This window comes from Protopterus annectens, chromosome 5.part1, assembly GCF_019279795.1.
Source record: "Protopterus annectens isolate FY-2018-M chromosome 5.part1, PAN1.0, whole genome shotgun sequence".
Taxonomy (NCBI): Eukaryota; Metazoa; Chordata; order Ceratodontiformes; family Protopteridae; genus Protopterus; species Protopterus annectens.
The window spans coordinates 364,358,764-364,377,274 of record NC_056736.1 but is presented as its reverse complement, the minus strand read 5'-3'; the positions used below and the strand labels follow the sequence as shown (position 1 = coordinate 364,377,274).

The 18,511-nt window shown below is 46.2% G+C and overlaps 1 protein-coding gene across 1 annotated transcript in view; it reads left to right on the top strand.

Annotated features, from left to right (window-relative positions):
- Positions 1 to 18,511, top strand: part of RNF121 (ring finger protein 121) — a 658,308-nt gene that overhangs the window by 80,877 nt on the left and 558,920 nt on the right. The gene's annotated exons all lie outside the window — the stretch shown is intronic.

Below are 18,511 nucleotides of genomic sequence, written 5' to 3'. Positions count from 1 at the left end.
TTCCGGGTGCTTTCGTTTGGTCTCATCACAGCCCCCTTGGGTATTCACCAAATGTCTAGCAGTAGTTGCAGCTCATCTCTGACTGCAAGGTTATCCGATATCCATATGTGGATGACTGGACAACCCAACCAGGCATCTACTTCAGGCCAGGGATTACTTCCTCAGGTTAGCTCCTACCCTGGGGATAAGTCAATTTACAGGAGTCACAGCTGGATCCAGTACAAGCCATAGATTTCATAAGGGCTCATCAAGACACAAGGATATCCTGTGCTTACCTTATGATGGATAGGGTATCAAATTTAAGGCTCCAAAGTCTCTGGTCTGTCTAGTTCTCGGGGTATTAGGCTGCATGGCAGCAACCATAACTGTCCTCCTCATGGCACGCTTTCACATGTGAATACTTCAGTGGACCTTGGTAGTACAATGGTTGCTTCTCAGAAGTCCTTTGAATCTTCCCATCAGCCTGTCTCGTGTGTGCAAGGAGTCTCTACTTTGATGGCTTCACGTCTCTGAAGTCACTCAAGGATGCTTCTTCCATCCACAATTGCTACGTTAACCATGGAAGCCTCCCAGTTTGGGTGGGGAGGGTCATTGTCTGGGACGGACAGTCCAAGGCACATGGATGCCACTGGAGACCAAATTGCATATCAATGTACTTGAGATGAGAGCAGGTCTTCTAGCATTGCAAGAACTAGACAGCTTTCTACTACCTCAGGAGACTGTTGCAATCCAAACTAACAATGTGACAGTGGTTTGGTACATCAACAAACCGGGAGGGACCAGGTCTTACCCCTATATCAAGAAGCAATGAAAGTGTGACAGTGGATTTTCTACCAACTGCTTTCTGATAGTAACGCACATTCCGGGAGTCCAACATATTAGCTAACAGGCTCAGATTAATTTTACTGATGCCTCATGAGTGGTCTCTGAATCAATACATGGCAGACATTGTCTTTCAGAAATGGGCTCATCCGTGCTACGATCTCCTTGCATCCCCTTTCAACAACAAATGCAGCACGTATTTTGCCTTGATCCCTCTAAGGACAGTCCTCCAGGAATGCTCTTGCTTATGCCTGGTCCTCTGGTCTGCCGTATGCCATGCCTGGTCCCCTGGTCTGCTGTATGCCTTTCCCCTTTTTCAGCTGATTCCCAAGTTCCTACAGAAAGCTTATAGGTTGTGAAGAAAAGTAATCCTCATGGCCCCTTTTTGGCCTCAGTCTTTGGTCTCACCTGGTTTGCTTCCATATGACATTGGATCAGAGTCCAGATCTGCTGTTTGATCCATCGAGCATCCACTTCTGGACATTCAGGGCCTGAAATTAACCACATGGTTTCTCCACTTCCAGTGATGGATAGATTTCCCAGGCTCTCTTCCCCATTAGAGAAATATTGATTTCATCCAAAGTAGTGTTTCCACACATGCAATTTACAAGAGCAAATGGAAGAAATTTTCCTTTTGGGCTGAACAAATACAGATGAGATCCCTTTACAGTCCCAGTTACAGTCGTATTAGACTTTTTCGCTACCCTTTTCAAGAATGGTGCTAGCTACTTTACCATCAAAACTCAGCTAGCTGCTATTTCCAATTTTCACATTGGGTTTGATTACTTATCCCTTGCTTCTTCAAAACTGTGTAAAGCTTTTCTCAGTGGCACCTTTCTGCTTAGACCACCAGTCAAAGATCCTACTGCCCTTGGTATCTAACTATGATTCTGCAAGCTTTAGTCCATCCCCCTTTTGAACTCTCAGCCACTGTGGATTCGAAATTTATTTCCTGGAAGACCCTGTTTCTGTTATCCATTACTTCGGCCAGGAGAATGTCTGAACTCCAAGCCCTTTTTCTGCAAAATTTCCATGTTTGATTTTCCACAAAGAAAGAGTAACCTTGCATATTAATCCTTCCTTTTTACCCAAGGTGGTTAAAGAGAGTCAATTAATCTTCCAGTCTTTTTCCTGAGTTTCAAAATTAAGTGGAGTACACTGTACATCTGCTTGATATCGATAGGCAGCTTTGTTTTTACATTCATAGAAACAAACCCTTCAGAAAGTGTGATCAGCTGTTTATTTCCTTTTTGAATGCTATGAAGGGTAGAGTGGTGTATTACATTTATTTAAGGGTATTCCTTTACCAGGACGGGTAAAGGCCCATTCTACAAGGTCCATGACCACATCTCGGGCTTTTTGGTCTAGAGTTTCTATTGACGACATTTGTGCTGCTGCTACTTGGTCAAATCTCCATACTTTCGTTGCACATTACAAATTGGACATCATATCCAGGAATAGAAGTACCTTTGGTTCTGCTGTACTCCAGAATATTCTTCCTTGATGGCTACCCCTGGATTATAGTAGCTGAGGACTCCATCTCACAGGTTAATGGAATGAAGTAGACCACATCAGAGAAGGAAGTTATGTTCTTACCATAACATTCCATCTGTGTTGTCCATAGTCATTCCATTCACCTTCCCACCCCCCCCCCCCTTCCCCCTATCCAAGTCTTTGGAAGCCTAGTAGAATTTATAAGGAATCTTCATACCTTTGGTTGAGTTACTGATGTTTCTCTTACTTGTGGTTTACACAGACACAGACACAGACACAGACACAGACACAGACACAGACACAGACACAGACACAGACACAGACACAGACACAGACACACACAGACACACACACACACACACGATCTGCATGTTTTGTTGAATAGTTTTTAATGTTTAATAGCAATTATGCTGTTGTTGGCAGACTCTGTCTGAGGTACTGTGAGGGAGTGAGTGTTATGGGTAGGGAGGAAGAGCTCAAGTCAGGAGTTTTGAGCTGGAAGAAGGCATCCGATTGGTTCTGAGCTTTGGAACTCTATTCCCACAGGTTAATGGAATGAAGATGGACATCACAGATGGAACATTATGGTAAGAACATAACTTTTTTTTATAACTTCCAGAAGCTGCAACAGATCTTAGCAAAGGTGTGTGTCATTGTGTTTGTGATTGTGTGTGTCTGGGTCAGTTGCTAGGAAAGGGATTAGCATGGGAACCAGAAGTCAGATGACCAGATGTGACGTCATTCTGTAATCCATAACTGAAATTATGCTTTTAATACTAGATGAGACTGAAGTTTTGGGGAATTCTGTTTTTGGAACCTGACAAAGAAGGAGCCCCTCACCTACTTCATCTTGCCTTGCTGTAGTAAGTGAACAGGGAATTGTAATTCTTTAGATCAGTCCAGAAAATATAGTGAGATTAGTTAAGTACTGTTTTTCTGTATCTGTGCGAGTCTGTTCATCTATGTTGTTTTAATATTTCCTATGATTGAAACGTTGGAGTGGTGTTTATTGTAAATAAAAATACAAGTAATCTCCGTGATATCCCCAAAGTCTCAAACAACCCAGTGAACAAGTGTAGTGGGTCCAGAAACGGAGCAGTGTAAGAAAGTTCTCTGTGTGGAAGATTTTCAGTCCATATATATCTAGTTAGTCACTGTATATTAATCAGATTAGATAATGGTCTTAGAAGTGGCGAACTTAAACTCGTCCTAAGTCAAAAAAATAATGAATATATAATTTGAAATATTATACAGAATTACTAAGTATTCAAAAGTAATCCAAGCAGGGTAGGCAGTCCAGTCGAAAATCCTCTAAGTACACAGACCTATTTATTTTAATTATTAAATATTTTATTTTTATTTAATATTAAATATATATTTGAAGTTTTGTTGTAAATAGATATTCCGTAGTGTCCTGTTCTTTTATTATTAAATATATTTAAACATTTCATTATGGTTGGTCCTTTAGAGAATATTTTAACCGTTGAGAGTACATATCTGTTTGGTGACTATGCCACTCCTGAAAGCCTTACTGCATTGATCAAAGCAGTACCATTTGTACTAATATAAATCTGTGTGTGTCTGTGTCAGCTGCTTGGGGAAGGGATACAAAGCACTAGATGTTCTTTGTGTTTCACTGTTGCAGTCATTACATTTGGGTAATCCTGCTGGCAGGTTGCCCTCAGTCGGCCTGAATTCCAAAGTCCTGGGTCCTGCGTCGGCTGTCATCGCCCCTTCCCTGACGTCAGGTTGACGGGGGAATAAAAGAAGCAGCCGACGCCATTTTCTTCAGTCTTTCTTGCATCACAGTGCCCGAAGCAGAAGCAGTTCGCAAGTGCCAGTCAGCCGACTCCTGAGATTTTCGAGTTCGAATTTCAGATCCGAAGTCTTCTATAAAGCTAAGTACCCCATTGGGGAAACTTTTTTCTTGCTCCAGAACCGATGTCAGAAAAAGTTAATAATTGTATTTCTTGTGGGAAGCAAATACCTCATAAGGACTTCCATTCTTACTGTATTCCTTGCCTAGGTCCCGATCATAACTTTCTGGGTTGTCCGTTTTGTGCTAGATTTAACCAATGCACTGTTAAGCGTCCATATGATTTTGCTTCGAACTACTTTGGACGCAGGTTTAATTATCCAGAAATGTCGTTGGAAAGCCATCCGACTACCGGAGTTCACAAAAAAGAAAGACACCCGAGGCTCAAAACCGATGACTAAGCTTCTCCTAAGCCAGTCGCAGGTTCGCTGGTTCTCAGTGAGGTGCTTTTGCAGCCCCTGATGACCGCTACTTTAGAGTCGCAGGCCGCAACAGACTCCCACGTGGAGTCGGCCATGCAGCTGGAAACTCATGGTATTGAAGCCTCTGACGCTAATCCTTCAGATGGGTCCGGAGCCCCTGAGCAGGCACTGGCTTCTGAGGGTGTATTCAGACCCAAACATCTATACATTAAATTGACTTCAAAGGCAAAGACTAAAGCTCCTTCAAAGGCAAAGAAGCAAACTCAAGAACCACGTGGACAGGCCTCCATGCCCAAAAAACAGACGCTCAAAATGGCCGAAGACGTGATTACCTTGATCAGGGGTTCCCATCCCCCTCCTGATAAGTGGCCTAGGCAAGAGACTGACCATGAATCTTCAGGTCAGGTTTCCATTTCTTCTGATTCCTCTTCTGATCAGGAATATTCTTTTCCCCTCTATGAGGATTATGATGCTGAAGAATCCATTCCTTCAGCTTTTCCTCCTGAGGACTATTCCTTTGGGGAAACCTTACATACCATGAGGGAGCATTTCCACTGGGAGAGCCAAGATTTTTCAGAATCTAAAAAGAGGCTCAGGAATTTCCTGTTACTACCTCAGCACAAGCCACTTGCCATCCCCCCCCTGTTAGACATTGTAGATGTGTTTTCGGAGTCTAGCTTTACCCCTGACTCCTTACCTCCAGCTTCTGTTAAGCCTGACTGATATTACAGGGTTCCTGACTCTGATAAATTCCTTTTTAAAAACCCTGCTGCTGACCCAGAAACTATTTCTCAGGGCCCGAAGGGAATTGAGGCTTCCGCTGCAAAAAACCCTACCCCTTCTGACAGGGATTCTAGGGCACTGGACAGATGGGGAAAAAAGGTTTACACATCTGCTACTTTGGCTATAAGGGCCTTAAACTGTCAGTTTCATATGCTCAAATATCAGCAACATGTCATGTCATTGCTTAAACAAAAAATGTTGTTAAACTCTGAATGTGCAGAAAACAAGGAAATGCAGGATATATTGCATGCAGCTGAACAAGTTGGAAAGCATACCTTGCAATGTGGTTTTGATTCATTAGAGGCCTCCTGCAGGGCCACAGTTACAGGTTCTGTAATTAGAAGGCATGCTTGGTTAAAGGAACAAAATCTGCCTGATCATGTTAGTTAAATTATTAGATGCACCATTACAGCATGATACTTTGTTTGGTGTTAAGGCAGAAGAGGTGTTAAAGAAAATGGAGGACAAGGCTAAATCTATGCAAATGGTCAAAGATTTCTTACAAGTACAGCCACCTAGGTTTAGTAGACACTGGCCAACAAAGAATTGGTCCTTTCCTGTGTCAGACCTCAAAGGGGCAGACCCAGAGGGTCTATATTATATCATTGAACGCTTAAAAAAGCGAACGCTGATTGATCTAATCCCTAAGTGAAAGCTTACAATCTCGAACTGTCAGATCAGCGAATCCCCAGGGCAAAAAATCGCTGATCCAAAACACACACACACAACACAAGCACACCAAACAAACAGAAATCCACACACATGCACACCAAAAATCTGATACCTAACCCTACACTAAACTATGCACACACCACTAACTACCCACTTACCTTAACCCGAACCCTAACCCTAAGGTCTGTTACTATCGCACACTCGCCTCACTCGGCCTCCCTAACCCTAACTCACTTAAATCTGCCCCAACTCTCATGTCCACTCAATCGCATACACACCTAACCCGAGCCCTAACCCTTACTCACCTAAATCACCCTAACACTCACATCCACACAATCGCACACTTAACTGAATCCACCGGTAACTTTCCACTATAACACTGAAAATACCAAAGCAACAGAAACGACAAATTCTTTCCCTAGGAAAAAATTAGAGTTTCTGCTGCTTCGATATTTTGCAGTTTCACAAAATAAGTTTGATCAATCAGCGCCGCTTTTTTAAGCGTTCGAGGATATAATATAGACCCGACCCAGATGCCCTAGGGGCAGATCCCAGGTCCTTATAGGCACAAGCAATGGGGTGCTTCTACCTCCAAAGCTGGAGAAGATAGATCACAAACCTACAGAAAACAGCCCCAATGACTTCCCCCTGCCGGCACCAAGCACTTATCTTCTGGCAGCACCCTTAGGGGGAAAATTAGCACTTTTTGTTCAAAATTGGCACATCATAACCCAGGACAAGTGGGTTCTAAACGTAGTGTCACAAGGCTACAAGTTCCACTTCCATACTCTACCAAAGGCAATCGACTGGCCAGATCTGCCAAAAAATCAATGGGCAGAGGCACAAAAACAATTCTCATCCCTCATGGACATGGGGGCCATTCAACAAGTACCAGAGCAAGAGCAGGGACAAGGATTTTACTCAACTGTTCTTGGTACCCAGAAAGGACAAGGCCTGGAGGCCGGTACTGGACCTATCTATTTTGAACACTTTGCTGGATATTCCAAAATTCAAAATGTTGACTTTGCAGCAGCTTCTGCCCATGCTGGGCAAGAATGCTTGGCTTGTGACTTTAGACCTAAAAGAGGCATACCTGCATGTACCAATCAGACAGTCATGCAGAAGATACCCAAGATTCAAGGTTGGTTCAATGCATTACCAATTCTCTGCACTGCCCTTTGGCTTATCTACTGCGCCCAGGGTCTTTACAAAGTGCCTGGCACCAGTAATTGCATTCTGCAGACAGAGGAATACAAATATATCCTTACTTGGACGACTGTCTCATTCAAGCAGAGAACAAGGACATTCTTCTACAACATCTGGCGTTTGTGAAAAGACTTCTAACATGCCTAGGGTACACAGTCAACAAAAAGAAATCAAAACTAGTACCCTCACAAGAGATAATATTCCTGGGTGCAAGCTTGAATACAACTGCCCAGATGGCTTATCTCACGCCAGACAAACAAACGCAACTGACTACCTATTTCAAATGTTGGCAACAAAGGCCCAGTTATCTGCAAGAAAAATTCTGCTTCATGGCATCCTGCATCCTACTAATTCCATATGCAAGACTGCATATGAGGAAACTTCAATGGTACCTAAAAAGTGTTTGGACTCAACATTGCCACAGCCTGGTCATTACTCTCATACCCTGCCTGCAATGGGAGTTTCGATGGTGGGCAAAGGCTTGTCACCAGAACAAGGGACAGCCATTCACATTTCCTCCAGCCAGGTAGATACTAACAACGGATGCATCAGACTATGCCTGGGGAGCATTCAGGGCACATGGTCCTCAAACCAATTGCATCTACATATCAATCAAAAAGAGATGTTAGCTGTTCAAAATGCCCTGACAGCCTTCAGGGACCTACTTCATCCGGGACAACTACTGATAGACAGACAACACCACGGTCATGTGGTGTATAAACAAGCAGGGGGGCACACATTCTTACCCCCTTTGCAGACTAGCCATGACCTTGTGGGACACAGCTTTGACTTACCAAGTACATCTGCAGCCACAATTCCTGCCAGGAAAGGAAAATACTCTGGCAGATGAACTAAGGAGAAACCTCATGGATCCCCACGAGTGGAAGCTGGATCCAGAAGTCTTCAGCATGATGACAAGGAAATGGGATGCCCGGACATAGATCTATTTGCCTCCCCTCTCAATTATCAACTAAAACGATTCTGCACAAGGACTTATCACAGACAAGCATGGAAAGTGGACGCCCTATCTTTCAGCTGTGAACATAAGATCCCCAGCTCCGATGCCCACAGGGAGTGTGTTGGTTGTCTAGGCCTGGCACATTTTGACACCACCTGCTCCATCTGTGCTTCGTTTAATACAAGGGCTATTAGTGATGGCAGGAACAAGCTTGTTCTAAAAGGCCTTCTTCCAGCTTCTGCTCCATCTGGTACTTCAACGTCAAAGGCTCAAACCCACCCTCATAAATCTGAAGAGCCCGTGGAGCAGTGAAAACATTCTTCTGCATGGTCTCCTAAATCATTGCTTACTTTGGAGTCACCCAAGAAAATTTCAAAACGCTCGGACCTGAAGTCTTTGGATCGATGTCTCCCATTGCCAAGTCTCCAATGCTCCATAGTCCAGTGTTTTTTTCTGGAGCGGTTATCCTTAAGGTTGAGGTCTTCTTTCCTTTAGGAGACCCCTAAAAATCTTCCAGACCATCTTCCACTTTGTCAGTTAGGTCCTCCTGAAGTCTTTCTGGGGCAGAGGTGGATAGGATGATGAGAAAATTCATCAGAACACAGATCCAGATGGGGCTCTTGTTGGCTCAGTCTCCCATCGGATCAATGAGCCTTAAACCTTCTTTTACAGCCTGTTGCTCCTTCTCTGATCCCAACCTACTGATGTTATGTGATCCTATCTCGCCTACATTCTGACTGATGGGTTCGGAGCCGATCCCTCGGCTCCGACTCGGCACGCTTATGCCAAAGAGCGAAGTCTCTTATTGGCTGAGCTTATTATATCCCAGGATGCACCACTACCAGTCCCCCAGATCCTCGCTTGTCGCTAACAAGTGAAGACGTGGTCTCGAGCTGGCTGAGTTAAGTAGTAATTATTTCACTAGTTTTGCTGTCAGGAATTTCATTTTCTTCTTCAACAAAAGCTGTTTTAACAGCTATTCTTGTGTTTTGAGTGAGTTTGGTGGAATTTACTTAGTAAATTCTTGTGTTTGTGAGTGTTGACTAGGAGTACCTCTTGTGTGTGTGTGCCAGGCCTTTCCTGTCTTTTGATTGTAGGTGACTTCTGTTTTGTTAGGGATCTCGGATCCTTTATACTGTGGATAGTTTATCTTTCTTGTTAAAAAAGATCAAAGAAGAGAGAATTTCTTAATAATTTACAGTTTGTACTGTGTTTTGGACTTTAATTCACCGCAATGTCTCAGGTACCTAGGCCTTCAGGGTTTTAAAAAGTGCACCAAGTGCAACTTTAAAATGCTCGATCACAGATGACCACTCTCTCTGTGTTTATTGTTTGGGTGCAAAGCATTTGTAGGAGTCCTGCAGCGCAGTCACGCTTTTTCCTCGAGGGTCCTCCAAGAGAGGAAAAATAAGCTCATATTAAAAGGTCTTGTAAACCCTCCTTTCTTTGTGAAGAAGCTTTTAGCATCCTCTCCTTCTCCCGCTAAAGAAAAGGGCGCCGGTTCTACCAGTCCATCGGATCCGACCGCCAAAAGACATAGGCAGAAGCTTCTCCTTCGGCTCCAAGGACTTGGAGCCGAGGGCGGAACGGGTTCGCCTCGATGCCACCAGTCTCGACTGCTCTGGCTGGAGTCTTCCCGATGGCTGGGGCATCGAGAGGCGGGTCACCTTCGCCGGCTCCACTGGTCTCGGAGCCGACAAAGGTTGTCCGCTCAGACATTTTCTCCTCGGCCAAGTCCTCCTCGGCACCGATGGAAACTAGTGGGTATTCCTTCGCGCCGATTGTCATCGAAGTCGCCGAGCCGTCCCCTAGCCCTTGGGGCCGCTGGAGAGGCCATCTCGAACCTGCTCAGTATCCTCTAGGGTCATCGAGGATGTCAGATTCGACATAGACAGGGTGCTCCAAAGACTGTTCCAGTCCCCAGTCTTTCTGGGGAAAATTTGTTTCGGCTCCGACCCAGTTGGCTTCGGAGCCGATGGCCCATGCCCATGTCATTGCTATTCTCCTCCGACCGCCTGCCCGCCGAGCAGGTGCTGTTGGAGCCGGTGGAGATCTTAGGGTCGGCTCGACTCCTTACTTCCAACCCCGGCCTTCGGGTCCGAGTTTGGTACACGGACTTCTTCGGCTGGACCTGGGGTGATGTTTCGGGACCTATGCTGTCTGTTCCGAGCCTCCCTCCTCGGGTGCTTGGCTGCGGGACTCCGTCTGCTATCATGGTTTCGGGGACCGGACACTCCCAGGATTCTGGGGGTCCGGCCAGAGCTGAGGAGTGCCTTGGCCAAGTCTTCTTCGCCATCTCTCCGGCTTTACCGGCACCTTCCCTGGGCGTGGGAGACTGGGTCTTTGGCAGTTCCCCTGTCCTTAGCAGCGGAGCCCTGGGCCTGAGGTTACCCCATTGGGGTTCCCTCCTCCTGAGGGTTCTTCGGAGTTGTCCTCAGAGGAACCCCCAAGGAAGAGGTCGCAAGAGGAAGCACGTGGACTCCCCGAGTCTATTACATCGGACACTGATCTTGATGATGCGGAGGTCCCCGGTCATCCTCGGATGATGTCTCATTTGCAGACATCTTAGAGATCCTCAAACAACGAGGCGGCTGGATATCCAAACCCCCTCTGCTGATGAGTCAGTGCCCTCAAGGCTCGGGCTCAGCCTCCGCCTCCTGGGTGTCTCCGCCTTTGACGCAGCTCCTGGATTTAGTTTGTCGGAGGGCGTGGGAACATCCAGATACCGTGGAACCAGTCCTCTCGTCCCAACAAATTTTTGTCTGCCCCACCCGAGAAGGAGTTCCTCACTAAAGGCGTGGCTGTAGATGCCATGGTGGTGGCATCTGCTACACAACAGGATGTGGCAGAGGCTTAACGCCGTCCATCCTCCTAATAAGGAGTCTAGGAGCATGGACCGTACGGGAAGCGCACTCCTGACTTCAGCTGCCTTTACTTTTAAGGTCCCTGAATTATTTGGCACATTTACCAGGCTTCAGAGGGATCTGGTCAAGGAGCTGTCAGATTCCCTCTCAGGTAACCTACCTGAGCAGCTAGCCCAGTCGGTTAGCTCTCAGTTGGCTATCCTTCAATTTCTAACTCGCCCATGAGGCTCATTTCAGAGGCGCCGAAGGGCGTGGTAGAGGCAGGCACAGGCGTGGGCTCCCACGGAGACAAGCCTGGTCTGCTTGTGTCGCCATGGAGGCCTTCAAGTCTTCCTTCACGACGCCTCCCTTTGATGGGTCCTCTTTATTTGGACCCAAGGTTAAAGACACTCTTACCCGCCAGAGCAAGAAGGAAAAACTTTATCTGCCGTGAGGTGCATCGCTTATTCCACTCCCTTCGGCCTTATCCCAAGGCTAAAGGAGGAGGGAAGATGTGGTTCCAAATCACGTAGTTTTTCCATCAACAGCAGGAAGATTCCCTTCCAGAGGCAGAGGACGGGGAAATTTTTCTGGGAGACGCTGGGCCCCAGAGGCGGCAGAGGGCCCCTGCACTTGGAGACCGCGAGTCCTTTCGTGGCTCTTCAGCCTCCCACACTCATGAGGGATTGCCCGGCCTGTTGCTCCGGGAGCCAGTCGGGTGCCGCTTGCTGCCAAGCACCTAAAAGCCTGGGAGTCAATCACCAGGACAGATGGGTGCTTCGGATTATTGCCGGAGGTTACACCCATCCCCTTCACACACTCACCCCACCCGCCCAAAAAATCCCGGACCCACCACCCAGTCAAAGGGAAAATTGCCTCGGTAGCCGCAGAAGCTTTAAAGCTGCTAGAAAGGAGTCATCCAACCGGGTCCCCTCACAGACCAGATCGAATCCGAAATTACCTGTTCTTTTTAGTGCCAAAAGATAGGGACCTGAGACCAATATTGGATCTCAGCAGACTAAACCAATCCATCACGAAATCCAAATTCAATGGTCACGCTATAATCCATTCTCCCATTGTTGGAGAAGGGGTTGATGTTTGATGTGCTCCATAGATCTCAAGGATGCCTATTATCACATACCGATACATCGGGCCGGGTTTCCCAGGGGGGGTATTTTTTTTGCCGCCCTTTTTCCCCCCCGGGGCCCCTTTGGGGGAGGGGGGGGGGGGGGCCCCCCCCCCCCCCCCCCCCCCCCGGGGGCCCAATTTTCCAAATTTTTGTGCCCTTTGGTTTTCAAAAACCAAAAACCCCCCGGCCCCAGGGTTGTTTTTCCCAAACCAAAAGTTTTTTTTTTGGGCCAGTTTTAAAGTGGGCCTGGGTTTTACCTGGAGGTTTTTCCCCTTTTTTTGGGGGGATTTTTTTTCAAAGGTTAACTGTCAGTTTCATATGCTCAAATATCAGCAACATGTCATGTCATTGCTTAAACAAAAAATGTTGTTAAACTCTGAATGTGCAGAAAACAAGGAAATGCAGGATATATTGCATGCAGCTAAACAAGTTGGAAAGCATACCTTGCAATGTGGTTTTGATTCATTAGAGGCCTCCTGCAGGGCCGCAGTTACAGGTTCTGTAATTAGAAGGCATGCTTGGTTAAAGGAACAAAATCTGCCTGATCATGTTAGTTAAATTATTAGATGCACCATTACAGCATGATACTTTGTTTGGTGTTAAGGCAGAAGAGGTGTTAAAGAAAATGGAGGACAAGGCTAAATCTATGCAAATGGTCAAAGATTTCTTACAAGTACAGCCACCTAGGTTTAGTAGACACTGGCCAACAAAGAATTGGTCCTTTCCTGTGTCAGACCTCAAAGGGGCAGACCCAGAGGGTCTATATTATATCATTGAACGCTTAAAAAAGCGAACGCTGATTGATCGACCTAATTTAAGTGAAAGCTTACAATCTCGAACTGTCAGATCAGCGAATCCCCCCCCCCCCCCAGGGCAAAAAATCGCTGATCCAAAACACACACACAGACAACACAAGCACACCAAACAAACAGAAATCCACACACATGCACCAAAAATCTGATACCTAACCCTACACTAAACTATGCACACACCACTAACTACCCACTTACCTTAACCCGAACCCTAACCCTAAGGTCTGTTACTATCGCACACTCGCCTCACTCGCTCCCTAACCCTAACTCACTTAAATCTGCCCCAACTCTCATGTCCACTCAATCGTACACACACCTAACCCGAGCCCTAACCCTTACTCACCTAAATCACCCTAACACTCACATCCACACAATCGCACACTTACCTGAATCCGACCGGTAACTTTCCACCATAACACTGAAAATACCAAAGCAACAGAAACGGACAACCGAATTCTTTCCCTAGGAAAAAATTAGAGTTTCTGCTGCTTCGATATTTTGCAGTTTCGCAAAAATAAGTTTGATCAATCAGCGTTCGCTTTTTTAAGCGTTCGAGGATATAATATAGACCCGACCCAGATGCCCTAGGGGCAGATCCCAGGTCCTTATAGGCACAAGCAATGGGGTGCTTCTACCTCCAAAGCTGGAGAAGATAGATCACAAACCTACAGAAAACAGCCCCAATGACTTCCCCCTGCCGGCACCAAGCACTTATCTTCTGGCAGCACCCTTAGGGGGAAAATTAGCACTTTTTGTTCAAAATTGGCACATCATAACCCAGGACAAGTGGGTTCTAAACGTAGTGTCACAAGGCTACAAGTTCCACTTCCATACTCTACCAAAGGCAATCGACTGGCCAGATCTGCCAAAAAATCAATGGGCAGAGGCACAAAAACAATTCTCATCCCTCATGGACATGGGGGCCATTCAACAAGTACCAGAGCAAGAGCAGGGACAAGGATTTTACTCAACTGTTCTTGGTACCCAGAAAGGACGGTACCCAGAAAGGACAAGGCCTGGAGGCCGGTACTGGACCTATCTATTTTGAACACTTTGCTGGATATTCCAAAATTCAAAATGTTGACTTTGCAGCAGCTTCTGCCCATGCTGGGCAAGAATGCTTGGCTTGTGACTTTAGACCTAAAAGAGGCATACCTGCATGTACCAATCAGACAGTCATGCAGAAGATACCCAAGATTCAAGGTTGGTTCAATGCATTACCAATTCTCTGCACTGCCCTTTGGCTTATCTACTGCGCCCAGGGTCTTTACAAAGTGCCTGGCACCAGTAATTGCATTCTGCAGACAGAGGAATACAAATATATCCTTACTTGGACGACTGTCTCATTCAAGCAGAGAACAAGGACATTCTTCGTCAACATCTGGCGTTTGTGAAAAGACTTCTAACATGCCTAGGGTACACAGTCAACAAAAAGAAATCAAAACTAGTACCCTCACAAGAGATAATATTCCTGGGTGCAAGCTTGAATACAACTGCCCAGATGGCTTATCTCACGCCAGACAAACAAACGCAACTGACTACCTATTTCAAATGTTGGCAACAAAGGCCCAGTTATCTGCAAGAAAAATTCTGCTTCATGGCATCCTGCATCCTACTAATTCCATATGCAAGACTGCATATGAGGAAACTTCAATGGTACCTAAAAAGTGTTTGGACTCAACATTGCCACAGCCTGGTCATTACTCTCATACCCTGCCTGCAATGGGAGTTTCGATGGTGGGCAAAGGCTTGTCACCAGAACAAGGGACAGCCATTCACATTTCCTCCAGCCAGGTAGACACTAACAACGGATGCATCAGACTATGCCTGGGGAGCATTCAGGGCACATGGTCCTCAAACCAATTGCATCTACATATCAATCAAAAAGAGATGTTAGCTGTTCAAAATGCCCTGACAGCCTTCAGGGACCTACTTCATCCGGGACAACTACTGATAGACAGACAACACCACCACGGTCATGTGGTGTATAAACAAGCAGGGGGGCACACATTCTTACCCCCTTTGCAGACTAGCCATGACCTTGTGGGACACAGCTTTGACTTACCAAGTACATCTGCAGGCACAATTCCTGCCAGGAAAGGAAAATACTCTGGCAGACGAACTAAGCAGAAACCTCATGGATCCCCACGAGTGGAAGCTGGATCCACAAGTCTTCAGCATGATAACAAGGAAGTGGGGATGCCCGGACATAGATCTATTTGCCTCCCCTCTCAATTATCAACTAAAACGATTCTGCACAAGGACTTATCACAGACAAGCATGGAAAGTGGACGGCCCTATCTTTCAGCTGTGAGCATAAGATCCCCAGCTCCGATGCCCACAGGGAGTGTGTTGGTTGTCTAGGCCTGGCACATTTTGACACCACCTGCTCCATCTGTGCTTCGTTTAATACAAGGGCTATTAGTGATGGCAGGAACAAGCTTGTTCTAAAAGGCCTTTTTCCAGCTTCTGCTCCATCTGGTACTTCAACGTCAAAGGCTCAAACCCCCCCTCATAAATCTGAAGAGCCCGTGGAGCAGTGAAAACATTCTTCTGCATGGTCTCCTAAATCATTGCTTACTTTGGAGTCACCCAAGAAAATTTCAAAACGCTCGGACCTGAAGTCTTTGGATCGATGTCTCCCATTGCCAAGTCTCCAATGCTCCATAGTCCAGTGTTTTTTCTGGAGCTGTTATCCTTAAGGTTGAGGTCTTCTTTCCTTTAGGAGACCCCTAAAAATCTTCCAGACCATCTTCCACTTTGTCAGTTAGGTCCTCCTGAAGTCTTTCTGGGGCAGAGGTGGATAGGATGATGAGAAAATTCATCAGAACACAGATCCAGATGGGGCTCTTGTTGGCTCAGTCTCCCATCGGATCAATGAGCCTTAAACCTTCTTTTACAGCCTGTTGCTCCTTCTCTGATCCCAACCTACTGTTTTGGAGCCCTCTGATCAGAGGTCCAAGATACTGATCTGATTGGCTCCTACCCCTCCCCCCCCAGAGCACCATGGTTCTCTGAGCCAGAGAGTCCCTTTCAGATCCAAGTGGTTGACTTCGACTCTGAAACCTGTGGAGTTGTCTCTTCCCCTTGGTGCTTCTGCATTGAACAGCTCGGCTCAGACTCCTCCCTTGGAGTGGAGGGTGGGGTAGGGCCTTGGATCTTCTGCGCTGAGAGTCTCTGCTCCTGTTGTATTATCCTCTGCTTCTCCTGGTCCTTCCACCTTTGAGGTTGTGGAGAGGGTTTTTTTTCTCATCCCATACCAGTTTCAACTTTTGCTTTCCCTGTTTGGATCCTATATCTGAGTCTATTCATTCTGCACCTCAGGGGCAGCAAGCCTGAATGAGCTTCCAAGCAGTTCCCAGCAGGGAACTCCCTGCTTCTTTCAACACCTCTCCAGAACACCATATTGAAGTGGTTCCTTGGAAGAGGTCGTGCAAGAGAAGGCACTTGAATTCTCTTTAGGGAACCCCTCATGGAAGACACTGATTTTGATGAAGGGGAAGTGTCCACTAGATCTCCACCTGAGGGTGTCTCGTTTGGAGAAATCTTAGAGATCCTTCTCCAGAAAGATGGTTAGTTTTTGAAGCCTTTGTGTTTGGACCATTTACGTCTTGGGTTGCCCCCCCCCCCCTCCTCCACACAAAGATGTGCTTATAGACCTTTGTCTCCTGCAGGGCATGGAAGAAACCGGACTCCATGGAACTGATCCCTAAATGCCCGGACAGAATTTTGAGCACCCACTCTGACAGACAACACTGGACCTAGAGAATCCCTGTGGATGCCATGGTTGTTGCAGCAGCCACCAAAAATGAGCTGGCTTAGCAGAGCTCCACTGTTCATCCCTCTAAAAGGGAGTCTAGGGTGCTAGACAGATTTCGGAAGTGAGTCTATGCTTCAGCAATCTTTGCTTTACGGTCACTGAATTACTTGGCACATTTTACTGTGTTACAGAGGGTCTCAGTTAAGGTACTGTAACTCTACCCCAGGGTCCATGTCTGTAGAGGAACAGAAGTCTTCATGACTAGCCACCCTGCAATCCACTTCAAATGTGTCCAGGAGGCTAATCTTGCATGCAGCTGAAGATTCCTCATGGGCAGCTGGTTCAGGCATAGCCATTAGGAGATGTGCCTGGATGCGGATGTGTGATTTTGTGGAGCCCTTCAAGGTGTCATTCATCAGTGCTGCCTTTGATGGATCTTCTTTGTTTGGGTCAACCGTTAGAGACACTTTCCTGCAGTGAGCAAGGTAGAAGGACCTTGTCTGCCATGGGAATCTGCTTTTCTGCCCTGCAGTGACCTTCTAGGAATTAATGCAGTGGTAAAAACACGTGGTTCTGGAAATCTCACAACAAGATTGCCAAATCTGTAACAAATTCAAAAAACTCAGCACACCACTGCTTATATCTACAACAGCTAAACTGGCTCGAACTCCCACACTACCTCACTTATTCACAATTAACTACTGCACTTAAACTAGTGTACAAGCCTTCAACTTGCCCCTCCCCCTCCTTATTGACTACATACCACCCTAACTGGCCACTAAGATCCAAAAACACACTGATGCTGAAAGTTGAAAAAAACCTAACCTTGCAGCTGGTGAAATGAAAACTATGGAATGCCCTCCCACCTTCTCTTTAAGAAGTCTCTCAGATCACACCTCTTTTCTCTCTGGCGATGTACTTGTGGCAAAATAGTACCTCCTAACACCTGATCCTCTACTATATCCCTCTACAATATTACGCCAGTTGTCTTGCTCTCTGGGAATTGCGATCACTCTGGCCAAGTCACAACTTCAACCAGTTTGACTCTTGGAGTTTATAGGGGCTCATCTAGATAGTCAGTTGTGTAGCTGTCCTGCCTCAAAATGGAGTTCTTACCTTGAAATCGTATGTCAGACAGGTTTTTTTCTCATCCTTCTCCCCCAGCAAAAATAGTACTGAAAGCCCTAGGGTTGATAGCTGCTGCAATAACTTTAATACCCACTACTCGTCTTCATATGAGAATTCTTCAGTGGACTCCTTAGCAGTGCAGTGTCTTTTCGTCAATATCATTACATCTGGTAATATTCTCAGATATGCAGAAAATCCGTGCTTTGGTGGATGCACTCCAAAGAGATTGGGTCTCCGAACACCACATTGACCACGGATACCTCTCAATTGGGGTGGGGAGGCTTTACTTGGGATGAACCATTCAAGGCACGTGGTCCCCCGAAGAGACCAATTTGCATATAAATGTCCTCGAGATGACAGCTTAGCTTCTAGCATTGCGATCCCTTCAGAGCGCTCTTCCACTAGGACAGTAGTCTGGTACATCAACAAACAGGGGAATGAGATTCTATCCCCTGCGCTGAGAAGCAGTGAGTTTTCCAGTGGGTGATCTCCTCCAACTGCATTCTTTTAGTGACACACACACCAGGGAAGTGCAGCATCTTAGCGGAGAAGCTCAGCAGGACCATCCTGATGCCTCATGAGTGGTCTTTCAACCAATCAGTGGCAGATATGATCAACCAAAAATGGTAAAACCATACTGCGATCTATTCCCATCTACCCTCAACG